This window comes from Pseudopipra pipra, chromosome 1 (assembly GCF_036250125.1).
Source record: "Pseudopipra pipra isolate bDixPip1 chromosome 1, bDixPip1.hap1, whole genome shotgun sequence".
In the NCBI taxonomy this organism is placed as follows: domain Eukaryota; kingdom Metazoa; phylum Chordata; class Aves; order Passeriformes; family Pipridae; genus Pseudopipra; species Pseudopipra pipra.
In genome coordinates this window covers 71,108,090-71,129,312 of record NC_087549.1, presented here as the reverse complement: position 1 = coordinate 71,129,312, position 21,223 = coordinate 71,108,090, and the positions used below count along the sequence as shown (strand labels likewise).

Sequence of the window (21,223 nt, the reverse complement as noted above, 5' to 3'; positions counted from 1 at the left end):
GGTATCAAAGATTATAGAGAGTTTTAGGGTGAATCTGGTTTAGATGGGACAGCCTCAGGGAGGTGAATGGACTTCAAACATTCCCAGCCTCCAAGCCAGACTGAAATGCACAAGTATTTATGCCTTATTTTAATGACCTGATCTCAGTTTCAGAGCCCTGTTGGTCTGCCTACCTGTGGACAGCAGAATGAAGCTCACTATGATTTTTTTTTTTTTTCTCCCCATAGAGATTTTCTGGCCAGGAAGAGGAAAAAATCAAAACTGCTGCAGTGTGTTACATAACTTTTTTTTTTTTTTCTTCAGATGAAAAAGTGTTGATCCTTTCCTTTTTCACAGGCTGCCTTCCCAGCAGCTGGCTTCCTCACTTTATTACTAAGCTCTACCATGTTAATCTGATCCTTTCTCTCTGTTACATCATTCTCTCACTTTAGCCTGAGAAGTTTGTTCCAAGTGGATTTCATTCATTTTAAATGAATTGACTGTTTTCAATTTTAAACAGACTGAATTTGTGATTGTGTGTTGTTTACCCATAGTATGAATGGGGAAAACTCTTCTTGCTTGGGAGAGATCAGAGGAGATCACTTAGCCTGAACCGCCTCCACTCCCAGGACTGAGACTTCCCTAGGTAAGCTTGCTGACATGTGGAATATTATTTTCTTTACTCATCTGCATTTTTTCCTCTGTCATTGTAATATTATACCCACAACTCTCTACCTAGGTTATACACTACTATCCTGAGATATGGTTTATTTGCTACTGCAAACAGGTAAAGATCTGTTTCTTTGTTCATTGCAGGCACAAGGTGGTATATTTTCAAACAGTTTCACTGCTTATAGCTGAGAGATTTCCATCAACACAGCTGCTTTCTATGTAGCTACAAACATTTGAAATGTAAGGCTTATGCACAGCAGCCAGAGTCACTTGTAAGAGGTGCTTCATGGCCCATTAACGAAGCAGTCATATACGGCTTGCCTTTAATTAAATATTGACAGGAATTTAGTCTTGGTACAACATTTAAGACTAATATGGAAAAATCTTTTTAATCTGCATAACAGATCAACATGTCACTACACGGCTCCCCCTGTGCTTCTGACTGGGTGAACCTGAGGTGTGCAAAATGTGAAGGCTGTTACACTTTTGGTGCCAGTTGAGTCCCTACTATCTTTTCTAGCACTATAATTAAAGAGACCAGTTAATGTTAGTGATGGTTTATGTGAATGGTGGTTTATTTAATCTCCAAACTGTTTCACAACAGTTTATCAATAGTTTTTTTTTTCATGGGTTTGAAAAAAAAGAAACTCATGAAAAATTAAGAGGTCTGTAAAAGTTTCCCAGTTCAGTATCAGCCATAAGCAATTCAAAAAATAAACAGTTTTCCAATTGGATGGTTCTCATCCCGAGAAGAATTTCACTACATGCTGCTCACTCCTTTGTGCATGGCAGGTATCCCTGAAGATCACACATCTCTCTGCAACACTTGCCTGTAAGTGAGATTCTTTCACTTTTAGGCCTGCCCTTTTTCATTAGTTGTTTAATTAAAGTACTTGTGGCTAGTGAGCTCTAAGCATTTTTTTTTTTATTGCTTGGAAAAAAAAGATAATGGCTGTCTGTCAATCAGAGTGCAGCATTGAAGACTTCTTTTCATTTCTTTAAGAACACATTTCAGGCTCAGGAGACAATCCACACAATCAGCACATTCTGACAAGTATGAATGATTCACTTATGCTGTATTTTTCTACTATGTGGTGTTCATTTCTTCTGATGCTCAATTTTACTGGCAAAGCTGTCCTTGAACAGTACAAACAAACTACTACCTGGATGTACAACGTGTTGCATTGCAACTTTGCATGAATGGATCAGTCTGCTTCGAACATTGACTTCTGGATGTGGTTTACTTATACCCACTTAAATATTTTCCTTTCTGAATTGACACAGAATTCAATGAAAGAAATACATTAGCAAGCTTTCTTCTATCACACAGAGCATTTGATTCTCTTCATATCTCATCCATACAAATGGGATCCTTTTCTCACCGCTACGCTTATGAACATCAGCCACAGTAGAATAGCACAACATAAGCATAAGGAAAAAACAGCTCTAAAAACATTTAACTTTAAGAACAGACAATTTCAAGTAAGTTACCTATTGGAGCCTGGTCTGTAAAATCTGGTCCTGGCATTTTGCTTAGTAACCGTTTCAGGTGCTTGACAGAGGTCCTGTTTGCTGATGTATTTCCAAGTGCTGTTATAACTAGACCATGTAGTTCTACACCTGTCTTCCTTCAGCAAGGAAACTAGTTTTTTAAATGGGAGATCTCCAATGCCATGGTCAACAGATTCTATTTCTTAGTGCGCTTACTATGTGGTTTTGCGTTGTGCTGAATGAACAAATACTATAGCCCTAGGTCTTCATTCAGGGTCTGGCACTGGCTGGAGGTAAATCCAGCTCTTCAGATGTTTTCTTTTGGCAAGGTGTATATTGGAAGAAATAGCACTTCGATTATTGGGAACACCTCTTTCACCTCTCAGTTCTGAGTTGTTAGTCTGAGGAACATTGTCCTGAGATATAAAAGGTCCTTATTTTATTGCCAAATGCCCGAGCCATGGGTACTCTTTACAACTGTTGCAAAACCCCTCACATTTGTGTTCTTTAGGCCTGCTCTGCATCTGAATACATCAGCATGACCTTACATTATGGAAGTGGAAAAAAAGCCAAATAAAACAAACAAAAACCCCTTCAAAAACCCCAAGGTGCCTCAAGAGGTAAAGACAATGGAGCAATTGAATAAATGCTAGTTAAGCATTACTTTGTTTTGGGGAGTCACAGAAATGTTAGGCAAAGAGGCATTACATCAGTATATCTAACAATTCTGCAAGGCATAATGGCAATGTTGGTCTATTTAACAGCTATTACAGAGCAAGGAACCTGCAAGAAATTTGTAAGAAGCAAAACAGGTGGTAACAAATTCTTTTCAAGAGTTTAAGAATCATGCTTATTCTGTAAAATCAAATTTTATTTAGTGATGAATAGCTCCTGCAAAGTGCCAGAGAGGATGAATAGTACAGCTTCAAGAACATATTGATTACTGCAGTGACGAGACAGGTTGTGCCAGTGAAACTGTGATATGTTCATTCTTCTGAATCCAAATAATGGGACTGTGTATTGTGCCTCTGCGAGAGGTATTTGAGTACATGTAACATTCACTAATGGATCTGAATCATCCTCAAACATGTATGGGATAGATAAACAGTTTCCCTGTGCTGTACTCATAGAATTAAAAGGTAGGCTAGATTAAGTGTCTTGCCCAAGGGCACAGAGGAATACAAATCCAACCATTGCTCTTGCCAACTGTTGCAGCATTTATCAGGTTGCTGATTAAGTGGAGGGTCCTACATTCTATTATTGGTGATGCTGGTGTGACAAGGAGTCCTGGTAAGGTGGCATACGAACGAACCATGTTAATTTACGTATCATTAGAAACACAAGACAGAAGGGAGAAAATCAATGCTTTGTTTTATACTAAAGAAAAAATCAATGAGAAAAGAAATGGTGTTTTCTGGGATCTCAGAAAATGTGTTGGACAATGGGGAATAGTTAGAGGGAATTAAAACTATTTAATATAAGTTGCCAGTGTTCTTTTAGAGAACGTTGGTCTAGAGCTATCATTCTGTAAAAAAATTGAGTAAAATCCTAAAGTTCAATGTTGTGAGAAGGAAGCAATATCAAGTAGAGACAAGTTGCTGGTTTTTTATTTTAAATTAAACTGGCAGCCAGTTGCATTGAATCTGTGAAAACTGAAGAAAATATGTTAATAAATAAAATTTAAAAATAAATACATATAGCAAATGAGAGGCTACATGTAATCCCCAAACCCACAAGATAGGTTTACCTAACAAAACTGCCAGAGGTCCATTTGTAGTTTTGTTTTATTCTCTCTTATAGTAGCATATAAGAGATTGCTAGGGAAAAAGTGTAAAAACAGGCCAAAAATGGAATAAAATTTTCATGGTGTTGACTCTTGCTCTTGGCAGTCTGCAGTTTAGAGACACTTTAAACCAGAAGTTGCATTGGACCATCCTATTTAATAGTTTTTGACATTTCTTTCATAATTTTAACTCTTCTTTGAAGTCAATACTCTGACCAAAAAAAAAAAAAAAAAACAAACCACCATTTAAGTATGTATAATATTAAAAATCAGGGGTTTTGGTTTGATTATAACTTGTTTACTTTTCATTGGGTACCCCTACTTTCTATAGCACAACAAATGCTGAAAAATTGTTCCCTGAACTCCTTCCTCATATAGTTTCACAGTTCACAGAATCATAGAATCATACAATATGTTGAGTTGGAAGGAACCCACAAGGATCATCGAAGTCCAAATCCTGGCCCTGCACAGGACATCCCAAGAATCACACCATGTGCCTGAAAGTGTTGTCCAAATGCTTCTTGCACTCAGACAGGCTTGGTGCTGTGACCACTTCCCTGGGGAGCCTGTTCCAGTGCCTGACCACTCTCTACGTGAAAAACCTTTTCTTGATATCCAACCTAAACCTGCCCTGACTCAGCTTCCTGCCATTCCCTCAAGTACTGCCACTGGTCACAAGAGTGAAGAGATCATTTTCTGCCCCTCTGCTTCCACTTGTGAGAATGATGAAGACTGCAATGAGGTCTCCCCTCAGTCTCCTCCAGGGTGAACAGACCAAGTGACCTCAGCCACCTTCCCCTCTAGGCCCTTCACTATCTTTGTTGCCCTCCTTCGGACGCTCTCCAATAGCTTTATATCTTTCTTATATTGCAATGCCCAAACTGCACACAATATTCAAGGTGAGGCTGCTCCAGTGCAGAGCAGAGTGGAACAATCCCCTCCCTCAACCAGCTGATGATGCTTTGCCTGATGCCCCCCCAGGACACAGTTGGCCCTCGTGGCTGCCAGGGCACTGCTGACTCATATTCAACTTGCCACTGACCAGGACTCCCAGGTTCCTTTCTGTACCGCTGCTCTCCAGCCTCTTGCTCCCCGGTCTGTAGGTACACCCAGGGTTGTCTCGTGCCAAGTATACTTGCCCTTGTTGCACTTCATATGGTTGGTGATTGCCTAGCCCTTTAATTTGCCCAGGTTATCCAACAGATTTCTGCTTCCCCTTGTTCCCTGTGCCCAAAAGTAATTTCTCTGTTAAATTTTTGTGGCCTTTGATGTTTATTTTATCTGAAATATAAATCATTCAATAACTCTAAATACAATTTTGTCCTTATGATACTTTTGGGTACCATAGTAACATTTGGGATATCAATTTATGCTGTATCATAATGATAGTCTGTATTTGTTTCCTGTTTCATCCTAACAGTTCCTTACATTTCTTTTTCTTTCTTTTGACTGCTAGTGAGTTTTGTAGAGTAGATTTTGAATACCTACTAACAGTGCCTCAGGAGTCTTTCCTAAGTGATAATATACCTCATGTTGAGTCCATCAGTTGTTTGCCCTTTGTTTTAATGTTGCTTGTCACATTATATGAAACTTAGTCACTCCTTTTTTCACCTCTTCTACAGATCTCTCATATTATGGTGAAAAAAAAAATTATCTGGCCCTAGGGAATGCTGCCACTCCTGTCTGCCTGTGCTGTTTCCTTCCTTTTAGCTAGTTTTCTACACATGAGCAGATCTTTCTTCTGTATCACACTAGGTTATTTCTTAGTATCTTCTGGTGAAGAACTTTGTCTAAATTTTTATGGAAAACTGCAATTTAGTCCACTTATCTAGCTGGATCATTCTTTCCAATATTTCCATAGACTTTTTTTTGGAGAATTTTAGGAAATTTGTGAGGCATGATTTATTCCTCATTATAACACATTTTCCATCTCTTTATACAATCATGTATCTATTATGGTCTCATATAATTTTCATGTTAGAAATATCAAAATTGCTGATCCACAAGTACTTTTGGATGCCCTTTAAAAATAGGTAACTTTCATTCTAAAAGTATCTTCTATTTCTCAGACATCAAGGCCAATATAAGTGGTATACAGCCAACACTACTTAACTGCTACAAATGTCATATCTAAATTCTTCTGGAATTCCTAGAATTCAATAAGAAATCTTAGACCTCTGTTCTGATGGTTTATATTTGTTGTAAAGACTTTTTTGCTGATACTTCTTCATGTCTCTCTGGACTACCATGTTCTCATAAGTTCCTTTATAGGTTGAGGACTCCTGGTATATACAGTCTCTCCTTGTTGGTTGAGTTCTTGGTTTATCCTTGTCACATTTTTCTGTTCCTTTCCTCAGCCAACTGCATTCATTAGGAGATGATGGGAATCAAAACTGTAGGTATGACAGTGCTCTACACTTTTCAAAAGAATGCCTAACATCTTAGTCTCTCTTTGATTAGCATCAAGATAATATTGTCTTAAATCTACTTATTATAATTAAAAAATCTGTTTCCTAAGTGGTAGCAGTTACTCTGCAGCTCATGATTAGGGACTAGCTGGAATTCTTTTTCTTTTTCTTTTTTTTCCCTCATGATTTACTTTGCTTTACTGATGCAGAATTTTATCTGCTATTTTATTGGTGATTTTTTTCTTTATAAGACATCCTGTCCAATGGCTTTCAATCAGCTTCTGTTTTTACCCTTCTGACTACTTTCTTCCTATCCAATCCCTTTTCTAGATCATTTCTGAATGCAATAGAGAGAACACATCCCAGCACAAATATCTATTTCTTTCCACTGTGAAAACTAATGCTTTATTGCCTTTTTTTTTCCCTATGCTTTAGTCCATTATTAGTTCATGAAAATGCCTTCCCTTTTACCCATGGCAGTTAAAGTCTTTTGGGAAAGACTTTTAAAAGACTTCTCCCCTCCAGATTACTGTTATCAGCTGGATCACATCAATCTACACCCTTCTCAGTTTCCTCAAACAATGCTAACAGATTTGTGAGGCATAAATATCCTGCCTGACTCTCCCATAGTATATTACTTTTTTATATGCCTCCTACTTTTATTCTTCAGTATTGTTTTAGCCTGTACATTAGTCAGATTTTCTTCTACAGATTTTCACAGTATGTCAGGCTTTTCTGGTAAGTGCTATCTGTGGGACTCCATGAAACCCTTAGAGTTCACATTACAATCTTCTGATACGAAGGCTGATGAGAGAAACTGCACATTGATGTTAAAGTTAGGTATTAGGCTGGAACTCTTGGCTGAATTCTGAGAAATATTTCCTGTACTTTATATCAACTTTGTTCTGAAACAAAGACACAACCTCTGATGCACCCCTGTGAAGAAAGATTCTTTCACAGTGAACAGATAAGAAAAATTCATTTAGTTTGTCTGTTATGGCCTCATTTCCTCCCAGAGCTTCTCATGTATTTTGCTCCAAAAAGATGCCTAGCTTTCTATTTCCTTTGCAAAACTAAAATATTTTACTCTCCAGTGAGAGGACTCAAGGAATAGAATACACTGCATAATCCTCTTATGGTCGGTACCAAGAACATATATGCACGCTTGGGTTGTTACCTACATTTTGCATACTGTGCAGAAGGGTGTATGGTATAAAAGAGGGAGGATTCATTCTATTCTTACTTTATTTTATACACACACAGGAGTAAATCTGCTGAAGCAGCTCAATAAAACCAATATTGCAACTAAGTTAAAGAAGAACAGTGAAGGATAAAAGGTCAATCTTGAGCTAGAAGTGAAAACAAGAAACTGAAGAGATTCTTTTCTGCTACAAATGAAGTCTGACACGAGTTCTGCACTCTGCTGGATGGAGACTTTTTAACAAGATGTTTCTCTCAAACAGTTCTGATTGATTGAGTCAGAGTGAATGCAGTCATGGAAGTGTAGCTGCTTCATGGGGTATTTGGGTAGTAGTAGAATAACTATTACATAGGGGTTGGGGCAATTGCACAGGATGCAGGAAATCTTTATGTTTAGTCTTTACTGCCCTTAGAAGCTGTGAGTGAGTCAGCCCCATTGGGTGATCTTTGTATCTCTTTCTCCACACCTAAGCAAATAATCCTTGATTTGGAGAGAGATGTTGGTATCTATAAATTATAGATGCGGGTCTGGGCAATATGAAAATGCAGCACTGAGAGTGTTATCGAAGTATGGCTTTTGGGAATGAAAATCAGATGTTCTGGAATGTCATTCAGCCCTTCACCATCGAATACATTTAATAGGAATTATTTAATTTGATCACGATCCAACTATTTCTTAAAAAGAATTGAAAATCACTTTACTTTTTATATGTCAGCAATAAAGAAACACTGCAGAAATCTTTCTCAGATGTATTGTCCCTCCTGAACACATCCTTTCATATTCTACTTTTCATGTTGTGATGATCTCAAACAAAACTGTAAACAGAGAAAGCAAACCAGTGAGGCTTTACTGTGTGAAGACAGAAGAGATCAGAAGAAAGAAGAGGATTTTTGTTTCAGTTTTTGTGGGGTTTGGGGTTTTTTGTTTTGTTCTAATGTTTAAAATATGCAATTCTGGGATAATATTTTAAGGTCTATTTCCCAAATTCTTCTTAGATCACTAGAGGTGAAATAATTAATTATTTCCTTATGATAGTTCTATTCTGAGTATGAAAAATCCAAGTTGTGATGCTCCAGGAAGTTGGGCAAAGCACTCCAGCTTTGCTGGCATTACTACTTCTTTCCTTGATGCAGCATCAACGCAGTTGACAAAATATGGCATGTATCTGTGCTGGGAGATTTGACCTGAGGCTTGTCATCAGGCTCCTGCAGGCTTGATATAATTGACTGTTTGGCTTTGACAGTCCTTTTCAGCAATTGTATCAATTAACCCTGGGAACTGAGGGGTCCTCACACCAGCATGACACTCAATTTCTCTCCCCTAGACAAGAACTTAATGGATTATGTGATGCAGGTTTCTTCCTGAATCACCTACTGAAACCTCTATTTAAGATAAAGAAGAATTGGGGAACCCATTTTCCATAGTTCAACAGCCAAATAAGAAAACATTTCTAATAATTCAATAACTCTTGATCATCCAGCCACCAGCTGGCAAGTAAAAAGAGTAACATATATATCCACACATCTTCTTTTATCCTATGGTGTGTTTGGTAATCTTGAGTTGCTAAGAATAAGGGAAAAAAGTTATTCTTTAGTTTGAACCCAACTTCCTGGCAAATTAATCTCTGTCAGGTACACGTCAAAGCAGAGATGCTCTTTCTTGGATAATCTGAACACTGCAGCACAAAAGAGCACAGAAATTAAATTACAGTTGTGATCTGTGCAGAGACTCTAAAAAGCAATGTAAACACGAAACCTGGAAACTAAGTATATGAGCTACGGCAGCAAAGGAAGCTGTGAACATATTCTCACTAAATCTTGCTTCTATCAAAAGCCTGAGTCAACCTATCAAAGAAATCCCATTAGTACCAAAGCAAGAGCCTAGATACAGATCCGGTGAACTACTACTGGATTATTTGCCTCTGCTTCAGGGATTTTTCTTCCATCTACAATTCACCATGGATTTGTTTAACAGCAGAAACTGTTTGTTTAAAACCTCAGGTGTGCTTGATATTTTCTTTTTCCAAAACCAGTTATAACCTCTATTTTTCTAAAGAAAAATTAATCCCAACTGAGAAAAAAAGCATTGGAGATTGAAGAAGGTTTGTTTTGGGGTTTTTTTTCCCCTTATCTCATTCAGTTCTGTTCAATTGAAAAAGTAGAAAAGTTCTGATAGCCTGTTCCTATGTTTACTTCTTACTTAAGGCTTCGCTTGAAAAAAAAAATAATTTTAAAATAAACTCAAGCAAAAACTTTTGAGAAGGAGAGCTGGAAGTTTGTGCCGTAATCAACCATCTCACTTTTGTGAAAAGCATAACAGTGTTTTTCACCAGGCTTTTAGCTAAAGATAGCTAGCTCTTATTAATAACATATTCATACTCTGGGAGAAATCCAGCCTAGGGGTCTGAGCTATAGAGGCACCGGTCACCTGCAGCTCTCATCAGCTTCAATGGGAAGTAGATGTCTCTGTAGATCAGAATTTACTGGAACAGAATTTCAGCCTCAGGATAAAATGAGACTTTTTAAAGAAATTTAATTTACAGAGAGAAATATGACTGCTTAGGGTGGTTGCAAGCTGCTATGTAAGGATCTCTCCAAAGGCCCGAGCCAGTGTTTGATGGAGTAGTGGCAAGGGCATCTACTATTGTGGCTACAACTCATATCAATCGTTACTCTCCTTAATTTAAAAACACAACCAACCAAAAAACACAAGCCCCAAACCAAACAAAACAAAACAACCCTCACAATTGGAAGTGATTGATTTCCAACAGATACTGAAGGAAAATTAAACTCAAACAGAGTATAAGGCACAATATGAATGGTATGATAGCTTTAGCACTAGGGAATTACTTAGGTTCCCAATTCTTTGAATGTTTTTTATGTGGAAGTTACTGGTGTAAAACAGAAGCTACTTTTTTGAATAAAACATCAAGAATTCCTTCCAATTGTACATGAAAACTGTAAATGTGCACATAAATACTTGTTTTTGAATCTGTTGTAAAAAGAAATTTAAGTGAAACCTTGTAAGAAAAGGAAGGCAAAAGGTGACATGAGGCAAAAAGAATTGTAATTGCCTAAGTTTCAGAAATCAAACAGCTGGTGAAACGAGCAGGCTGTCACTCTGAGGATTGAGTAGACTGAGGACCTTTGACAAACAAGCTCCTTGTTATTGTAGTCATTTGCTTGGCCAGTTAGGACTGTGAAAAGTCCTAGCTAGCCAAGTCCTTCCTGAGACTTGAAGGTACCAGATACACTGATTTTTCTTCTTCAGTACTGCTGCTGCTACTCTTAGGGAGAAGCTGAGGTATAGCTTTTAGCTTCCTATGAAATTACCACATTGGTTCAGCAGCCTGGATCTGCTTTAGGAAACAGTAATCATGTTAAATCTGCTTTAATTTTAATAATGGTAGAAGGCAGGATGCATTTTGAAAGCCTTTGAAGGCAAGAGTTTAACACTGTGAGGATTACCAAGATAAGGATGGTTGATTCAGGCAAACCAATTTATGGCTGATTCAATTTAATATCCTTATATGTCTCCAACAACCATTTTACCTTAGAGCAAGATGCAACTTCTCTTTTTTTTCTTTTTTTTAGCCAGAGTTTTTGTCAGTTCTTGGTCTATAGTTTTTGTTCTAAAACCAAGCAGAAGAACAGGCTTTGCAGCAGTAGGGACTGACACCTTAGGGCACAGGGCCCTGTTTATTTGGGTCGTGTTTAGAGAATATGTTCTGGTTATGGTTAGATTTCATAGACCTATTAGAAGAAAACACATAGAATCATAAAGTTTGGAAAAGACCTCTAAGATCACAGCTTGAATCCAATCTGCTTCTAAGCTCTGAGCAAAGCTGTAGACCAGCATTAGGTAAGGTTTGCTTACCTTTTCTTGCTGAAGTTGTTTGCGTTGACAGTGGTGAAGACTGAGTCTTGGTCTCCTCTCCAAGAAAATATTTCCTACATATAAAGCAAAACAGTATTAAGTGAGACATCAGTTGCCAGTAGCCTGGTGATTAAAGAAGGTAGGACTATGGGGCTAAATGTCCTCAGGCAGGAGAGGGAGAAAATTTGTAGCTCTGTATGGTGTTTGGTCCCTGATTCACTGTCACTAGTGTCACAGGGGAGTTTTTGTGAGCATCTAGGCTGCCACTTTCTTCATTGATTTTGCAAGGACCTAATCTGAAAAGTCAATTACTTACTAGGCCCTCTCTGTAATAACTCTCAACTAGTACTGTGAGTAGCAAGGGACATTGAGTTGTTCCCTCTTCTCTTCTTCCAACAAACAGTAAACTCAACTGGCATGACCAGCTGGCATTTGTTATCACAATTACAGAATACCTCTATTTTTTTCATGTTAAACCTTGTACCATGGTGCTTGAGTACCCTGCTTGCTACTGTCAACCTAAGGACATCAGTACATCAAGACTTGGTGGTAACAAGCGAACAAGGCTCCAAGTGTTTTGCACAAATGAACACCTAAATTTTTGTACATATATGAGGGACTTAGTATGCCAGCTATGCAACAGTGCAGCCAATATTCTACTAGAGAATAGAGTCAACACGGACTAGTAAATGGTGCATTGAAAAGAGAAGGTGAGAGAGAATCATGAGGTTTACACAAACTTCTCAGTCCAGTGACTGACCTTCTGTATGACTTCAGGCAACTCGTTTCTGCTCTCCTTTCCCTTCTTTCCTGGTCACTGAAGGATATGCATCTCTAGGGATACCAGCCAATTTGTGCAGTGGGCCCCCAGTTGCATCTGTGGTGTCTCGGTCCTGTGTGCAAACACAGCAAAATAATCCTTCTCTGTTTCCCAACGGAAGTTCTAGCCTGAAGATTGTCTACTCTGACTTTTTTTGCTCTGCTCTGACAGCCTGAAACCTAAATCATGATTTCTGAGCCACGTAACTTTTTCATTAGAGAGAAAACTCTATCATCAGCCTCTGTGATTGCAGAAGGTCCTGAATGTAATCATCTCCAGTAATTAGATCTAAAGACAGACCACTTGGGATTCTGTAATTCATGAAACTTTCAATATGTTACAAATCATAATTTGCTCAGTTTTTAAAATGATGACTCTATCAAACGTATATGAATTATTTTAAAGGCCTCACCGGGCCTTTATTTTAAGAAGACAAACAAAATAATACATCATTTACCTGGTACTGTATCACAGGCACCTGATAAGGGGGATAGGGACTTCTACAGTAGTGTAGGGAAGGGTAATGACAGGAAAGCAAAAGCATTCGAACATCACAATTAGCAGAATTTTCTTATATATCGGTGCTTTTTTTAATCTGTTACCCCCACTCTACAAGCCTAGTGTAGCCTGGGCACTTATATGAGTACTATCTCATGCAGAGTCACTGGTGGTTAATAAGGTACGAGGTCACGGCACATCTTCAGGGACAACTATGAGGTTGCTCTTCACTATTCATCCACCTCTTTCTGTGAAACTTTCAGAATTCAATTCCTTCATCAAGTTTGGTTGAACTTAGCCAGCAGGTTCAAAAAGTAGGGAGGGCTGCAGGATCAGATGTGCATGCATTATGCAGGAAGTGTCATTGCAAAAGCTTCAATTTTTACCAACTGGATAGTAATAATGAGAGAAAAAGAAAGTAAAGAATAGGAAAAGTTTGAAGATGTGTTCTGGAGAGCATATCTCTAAGGGCTTTCTATCTAGGGGTTTATGCTCACCAACTTTTGAAGAATATCTCTTAAGAGGCAAGATGGTTCTCTGAGTCTGCAGACAGTTGGTTTTGGTCTGGGTTTTTTGTTTTTAATATTACAGGATCAGATGCCTGGGGATTATACTCTAATTCTATAAATTGTGGGAAGAAGACAGGCTTTTACACAGATACTGTGAATTCCTTACCTTTCCATTCTTGACGTAGCAAACTTAATTTTACTATTTTTTAAGGAGTTGTCTTTGTAGAAGACAAGAGTTTATAATTATCAACCATACAATAAATGTTTTTACTCCACACTAATAACATTAACAAGGTATTTGAATAAGAACAATGTGGTTTAAAACACTTTTATTTCACATACATATGTTGTTTTTCAAATAATTTAAAGGAAAACAAATACTAAACAGTACAATTTCTGTTATTGAAGTTTTAAAGAAAGTTAGAGGATGAAAGTAAATATTGCTGTGAATTATAGTGCTGAATCAATTTTGCCAATAATAACTTTTACTTTTCCCTATCTTCCTGTAAGGTACACAAGAATTTTTCTTCTTCAATTCCATTTATTCATTAAGTTTAGGTTAATTTTTAATACAATAAAAGTGAAGAAATCCTGTGAGAACTGAAGAGAGATCAATACTGGGGTTTTGGTTTTATGGGGTTGTTTTTTCTTCAGTAATATTAAAGAGCAGTGGAAGGATGAGATCTATTAACTTAAAATGCAGAACAACACAGGAACCAAATTTTTTTAATAAATCTTTTGATAGTTGATATCACCTTTATTAAAAAATTTTAATGTAAGCAAAAATGTATCTAGAGGAACTTAAATATTATAAATATATAAAACACAAATGTAATTATAAGTAATAAAAGAGAAAGTAATACCGATCTGTACTTTCAACTGAATTTCAGATTCTATGTGAAGAGAGCTAAACACAAGCTTAAGAAATACTTTGTTCACTTTTCCATCACAATGACAAACTAAACAAATTGGTAGTCCATCCCTTGGCTTTGCAAAAGGGAAGAGCAAGGTGTAGTATTAAGACTTGTTTACACAAAAGATTGTGTATTTAAATGTTTCATGTTATTTGTGCATGTCCATGTCTATGTACCTGCAAAAATGTTTTCTTACCTCTTTTTGAGCAAAAAGGCACAAATATCAAAAAACCTGGTAAGCTGTGATTAACATCCATTTTCACCAGGCTACTGAAATTGTAGTAAAATAGGGGCACCAAAATTCATTTATGAATGTCTCTCATGTCCTGTAATTACAAACGCAAAATACTGCATTGTGAATAGAAAATTATTTTTTCCTCAGAATGAGCCCATATGTACAAGTCCTGAATTGAATCCTCCTCACTCTCCAAAGGTTTCACTGTGCACTTTTTAGTATTATTCGTTATGATTAAGATGGTAATAACATTTTTCTAGCAAAACCACCATTAGAGATGCCACAGGCATGTAAGAATAGAAAAGTGATTAAAAGTGGTAGAAATTGTAGACATCTCATATACAAAAAAGCAACCTGTACTTCCCTCTCTCTTTCATGGAGCTAGAAGGAAATGGTTACTGTGGTAAATATGTCCATCAGAGTCTCTGCAGAGCTTGCAGGACAGAGAAATTGATCTTGTCAAAGAGAGAGTTATTTCAGAGTTATTTTTAACAAACCCAGTCTTCTTTCCAACATTTTGAAACAAGTGTCATTATGGATACCTTTAATTAGGATATTTTACATTAAATTAAGTATTTTATTTCTATTTGTCGTGATTTACCTCCAGATGTCAGTTCAACCCCACACAGTCACTTGTTCACTCTTCCCTGGTGGGATGAGGAAAAGAATCAGAAGAGTAAAAATGATAAAACTCATGGGTTGAGATAAAGACAGTTCAATAGGTAAAGCAAAAGCAGCATGCACAAGCAAAGCAAAACAAGGACTTGATTCACCACTTCCAGTGGGCAGGCAGGTGTTCAGCTGTCCCCAGAAAAGCAGGACTCCATCACATAATGGTGACTGAGGAAGACAAATGTCATCACTCCAAATCCTCTCCCTACCTTATTCTTCTCCCAGCTTTACATGCTGAGCATGATGCCATATAAAATGGAATATCCCTTGGGTCAGTTGGGATCAGCTGACCCGACTGTGTCCCCTCCCAACTTCTTGTGCACCCCATGCCTCCTCACTGGCGGGGTGGGGTTAGGACTAGAAAAGGTCTTGGCTCTGTGTAAGCGTTGCTCAGCTAGGAGGAAAACTTCCCTGAATAATCAACACTGTTTTCAGCACAAATCCAAAACACAGTCCCATAGCAGCTACTGTGAAGAAAATTGACTCCACCCAGAAGTCAAAAGCAGCACAGCATTATATTTATATTTTGCTTAATAATAAGACAAATCATAAGCTAAAGGGGGAGTTCCTAGAACATAAATCAGTAGCAGCAAATATATGTTTTAAAAGATGTTTCACAACGTTATGACTTCTAAAGTTCAAATCTCCCCTTGGTCTACAGAGATCTTTTTTTGTATTACAAGGAATAAGCAAAACTTAAAAATCATTTTTTATTTCCCAGCATGCAAACTGTGATTTACAGAAGTGTAAAGAGAGTCCTTGTACTGAAGATCCTAAACTCTAAATGACAGAAGGTTTTTTAAGTTTTGTTTTCACACATGCAAAGGAAAAAAAATGTTATATCAGCATTTGTGAAAAACTAAATAATTTAAAAATAATTAATGAAGACAACTGTAACTACAGCTTGTGTAATACTGTGTAATATTTCTTCAATAATTACTTATCAGTCAACTAAAGAGGCATCAGATAAGTGAAAAAAAGGGAACTGTAAAACATCTTCAGTGTCCTTTGACAAGCGGCATAAAGAAAACAGAAGAAATAAGTAAAAATAAAAAAGATAAAAGCTAACCTAGTTTAAAAATAGTTATGGAGGCTTGCTTTTATTATTTTTTCCTTTCTTTTAAGAGTTGTTTAAACTGCTTATTTATAATTGAGCCTTTCAAATACACGATTTGTTAGAGTAATATGTACTTCAACTTTGTCTCTGTCTTCAGACTGACTGTTATTTGAAGGTCTTATTTTATATGGCTGGACTAATACTACTGCACAAATTGCTACCTTTTGAAGGCTGTGATATGAACCTGCCTGAACAACTGCCACTTTAGCACAACAATAAAAATACCTTTCATATAACAACTCTCTTCCTTTCAGAAGGAATAATGACATGAAGCAAAATAAAAAGGCACCTTTTCCCAGAGGAGTCATGCTTTGGGGACATCTCCCCCCCTCACCTTACAGAATTTCAGGGGTAATGCACCAACATGGGCACATGCAGCACACATCTCCTGCGGCACTGCTCACCTTAATCACACCCTGTCCTGTCCCTGGACTCTGCAGATACTCGGCAGATACACCAAAGCAAATCTTAGTTATGCGGGGTTTTCTAAATACCCCTGCCCACTCCCTAATTGCACTGCGGCTCCTCTTCTGTTCCCCCTGCCCTGCCCAGCTTTGCAGGGTCCCATGGGGCTTCCTCCTCTTTTCCCTCCCTGTCTCCTCACTGAAGGCAGGGGACACTTCTTTTAATAAAACAGGAAAGATAGGATACGATCCCTGCATGAGATCATGGGAAGGGATGCATGTTAGGTGATTCCCTCGTGTGTGGGGGCTGCCTGCCTACACTGAGAAGAGTATGTGCATCCCAGAACTCAGTTTATCCATATGTTAGGCTAAAAGTGGTTGTCTTCAGTGCTCTTAGATGTCCAGATCAAGTGTCAGCCTAGCTGTGAGGTTTTGAGTTTATGTTGTAATCAATCAGTCAGACAATCAATTTTAATGTGGTAAAAAATCCTACATTTGAGTGCTTGTTGTTCACACCAAGGTCACTCTTAAAAGATATTCATCAAAACTTTAGTCCCCCTAATCTCATGGACTAGATGTTTAATTAAGTATTTCTGACTAATAGCCAGCTATTTTCAGCATGGATGTCCACTCTCACTGTCTTGAGCCTGGCCTGACAATAATGGTCAACACGCCAATTCAACTTAAGCTATTCCTCACCAGAACCATTTTTATTTCAGCTACTGAGTTCCTTTTTGTTTTCCATTCAACTGCTTCCTAGTAAAATTAGGCTAATTCCTAGTAAAAATAAGCTAAACCCTGTGTATACTATTTTGTGTACACAGCAGCTCTTATTTAGCTAATACAAAGTTCTCATCATGCAGATAAGACCCAGCAGAAGGGAAAGAGTCTTGAACAGGATGCAGAATTTGATTCTCACTCAGACACACAGTTGTCCTTTCTACTATTGACTAGGGGGAGAGCAGAGTGGTGAAACTTGGAGCTGTGTTTTTATGCCATATTTGCCCTGTGCATAAACAGGACTTCAGGACCTCACATTACACGAGAAGTATAATCTCACTAGCAGCTGCCTTCAGGTAACAGATTTTCATTATTCTCTCTCCCTCTAGTTCAGAATTCACACTGAAGATGAAAATCAAACATTTTTTACCTATCTGCTGTTTATCCACTTGGACTATAAAATATTGCAATTTGATACTATGATATTAATGAAGTGGTCAGGTGTCAGTTCTGCAAGGGTCTTAATGTCAGGTACAATGCATCACTTAATATACCTACAAATCTAAATAAACAGAGGCTGAAGTCCAATAAGAAATCTTTTAGAAAACTAAATGAGGATATTTACTTCTTACTTTGCCCAGCAGTCTAGGATGAGCTGCAGTTTGTGGTTACAAAAACGCTCTGAGGCTTTGCCCTTCTTGTTACAGAGCAGCACCTTGAACCTTCAGCCTCAGCTGATCTGTGTGCTATGTAACTACGGATGGGAGATGTAGAGTTCCTACAAAGAGGGTCCTGGATGCAGAAGGTCTCAGATTTGGTACCAGAGTTTCACCTGGGAACACATGAAAATGCTAGAACCATAAATTGGCTTCTCTCTGCTCTTTATCGCAGACATAGCATTGCCTTCACGAGGTCCCTATTTCCTTCTGCCTTGGTCTAGCCACAACAAGCTGCTGTTTGACAGCAAAGCTCACAGGCTTGTGAACTCAGCATAAGGTCCGTCATTCAAGTTGTTCTTCTGGAATTAGTGATGTGGTGTACTGGCTGCTCACCCCCTGTCAGGGTTTAAGCTATATAAGGCATAAAATTACTGGATTTAGACAAGGCAAAGATTCAATTCTTTATTCAGAGGTAACAAGATGATAATTTGAAGGCAAGTACTTCTTAATGATTATTAACAGTTAAGTAATGAAAAATGTCTATCTTAACTCCTTAAGACTTTGTCTAGAAATCCCATAGCAATATGGAATTTCATTTTATTAGTGCACCGTATAGAAAAGTTTTACTTCATATCCTTCAAAACTTTAGTCTTGTATTTTAAAGTTTCAGATAATTAAAACATTATTTAGCTGATGAACATCTGACTGGAAGATATGAGGTGGTGTCAATAGAAATATTTTTGAAAACTAGACAGGACTCATAATTTTTAATATCAACAACCCAGCAGCCAAAAGAGTTTAGCACCTGCATCCTCCTGTGGAGGAATTTAAGTGTCTGGGTTTGCACAAATAACAGGCGCTCATGAAGGTACTTAACAGTGAAACATTAGTATCGAGCAGATTTTCATTGCTCTCCTGAGTACTGATATTGCAGTGCTACCATTCTAAAGAAAAAAAAAAAAAAAACACAAAAAAACACCCCCAAAATCAAAACCAACCAACCAAACAAAAAACACCCTGAAAATTTTACCTAGGCTAAAAATTTCAGTTATAGTGCTAAGTACATTGGGAAATCCAGCCGTAGTCATGAGTAGGGCACAGCCAGCTGCTGAAGAGCTACTGCAGCAGAGGGTTAGCGCAGCTGGGACTACTATGGAACATCTGTAAAGCAAAACTCAGAGAAGATTATACTGATATGTCATCTAATGTGGCTTAAAAATAAATAACTACATAAATAAATAACCTTTTGCGTTCCAAGCCCTTGCTCAGATCCTGAATAAAAGCACCTCTAGGTATTCTTTTGCGTTTCTGTCCCAACAGAGTTTCAGGAGCCATCTTCATAACAGACCATTCTGTCCCTTTTTTTTTTTCTCTTTTGGTATCAAAAAGTATTAAGGAGAAAAATGCAACTATATTAATTACAGAAGTGTCCATCGGCCATCCGAAAGCGTAAGTAAGTATTTCAACTAGTAAACCCCGTACCACTTCGCTACTAGAACAGGCTAAGCAGGACAGCGCTACAGCAGAGTCCTGTGTGACGGTGATGCGGCGGCGCGGGCGGTGACAGGCGGGCACAGCTCACCTGTCCCGACCCAGCTCCGCTCAGCCGCCCGCGCAGCGCCGCCAGCCGGGCCTCGGCAGCGGGGGCTCGCCCCTCACGGCGAGGAGAGCGCCCACCCCCGCCGCACCGCGCAGCCCGAACTGGCGCCCCTAACACCGCCAAAAGTTTCGCCCGCCGGCGTGCGGGGCCGACCCCACACGAGCCCGCCTTGCCCCGCTTTCCCTCCCGACAGCCGCGGTGGGGCCCCGGCGGCGGCAGGGGCGGGAAGGGGCGCTGCGCTGCCGCCCCCCGGCGAGCGCCGAGTGCCCTCCCCGCGCCGCGCACTGCTCCCGGCCCGCACTGGCGGCTGGCAGAGAGGGAGGGAGGGAGGCAGGGAGCGCCCCGTCCTGCCCCGCCGCCCCCGGGGACGGGGGCGCACGGCCGCCATGTGAGAGCAGCGGGGCTCGCGGCAGAGCCCGTCCCCGGCGCGGCGGGGCCGGACCGGCTGTGGCCGCCGCGCCGCGCTGCGGGCTGGGCAGGTCCGCCGAGGCGAGCGGCCAGCAACAAGCCGCCGCCGCTGCCGCCCGCCCGCGCCCGCGGCCCCGCCATGGGAGCCGGGCGCGGGGCGAGGCTGGCCGCCCCGAGCCGCCGGCGGGGCTGAGCCCGGCGCTAGCGCAGGTAGGGAGGCAGGGGCCGCGCCGGGCCACGGGGGAGGCGGCCGGTCTGGGGACGGGGCTGGCCCGGCTCCCTCCCAGCCCCACCGGCAGCGGGTTGGGCGGCGCTGCCCGGCCCTCCGGAAACTTTGGGCGAGCGTCGCGGTACCCCGGGTCCCCTGCGGGGGCCGGGCCGGGCAGCGCTGGCGGGCGGGCGGAGCACGGTGCCCCGCGGTGCCGCCGCCGAGGGCCGGGGAGGCGGGCGGGCGGGCAGAGAGGGAGGCTTTGACATGGCTTTGGGGAGCGGTACCGCGGAGGTGGGGCCGTGCCGGGAGGCTGGAGCGGCAATGCTGGTCGTGGCCGGAGTAGTGTATGTATTTTGGTGTGGTTTGTTTTTTTTGGTTTTTTTTTTTTTCGATTTCGCGTGCAGCGTTTCAGGGAGAGGAGTCGGGAGCGCTGCCGAACTCCTGGAGGATGTGGGTTAAATGAGCCTGTGCTGCGGAAACTCGGAGCAGCTCTGCCTTGCCTTTCAGACACGGGGAGGAAGAGGGGGGTGTGTGCTGGTTTGGGTAGTTCGGAAGGGAGGTGTTTTGTCTCTACTCGCTTTAGTATGCTTGGTTTTAGTTGTCTGTGAGAAATGTGCTCAGTGGTAGGTATTTAAACGAAACCCAAACCAGGATACTTCAGGCTGAATAAGAGATTAATGAAAATCATCGTGCGTGCAGTCAGGGAATAGCACTCAATTGGGTAATTTCTGTTCCGGACACTGCTAAGTTATGGGGCGCTCCGTTTAATTCATTGGGCGTCCGTCGTCTTCACGTGTTGCCATTTGAAAGGTAAAATAACCCCCCAGTGCGCCTGGTTTTGCCTGCACCTGCCTTTGCAAATGCTGACTCTCCAGAGTTCTGCGTGGTGCTCTCTCGGAGCCGAAGACGCCCGGTCCGTGTCCAAGAGCCCTGCTATTTATAAGACTCGGCAGAGCGGGGGAGGAGGAGGAGGGATGCAGCACCAGGCTGTTGTTTGCCTTTTGCATAAACTACCGAGGCAGGTTGCATATTGTTTGAGATGTTGC

The 21,223-nt window shown here is 40.3% G+C and overlaps 1 protein-coding gene across 3 annotated transcripts in view; it reads left to right on the top strand.

Moving 5' to 3' along the window:
• Positions 1–605: 605 nt before the first annotated feature.
• VWC2 (von Willebrand factor C domain containing 2) overlaps positions 606–21,223 on the top strand; it is an 80,655-nt gene continuing 60,037 nt past the window's right edge. The window contains exon 1 of one of the 3 annotated variants that reach the window (XM_064660745.1): positions 606–625. The gene's annotated coding sequence lies outside the window, so the exon portion shown is untranslated. Of the gene's footprint in view, positions 626–20,068; positions 20,177–20,413; positions 20,522–21,223 lie in introns of those variants that run through there. The other 2 variants (XM_064660737.1, XM_064660726.1) reach the window with 2 other exon arrangements.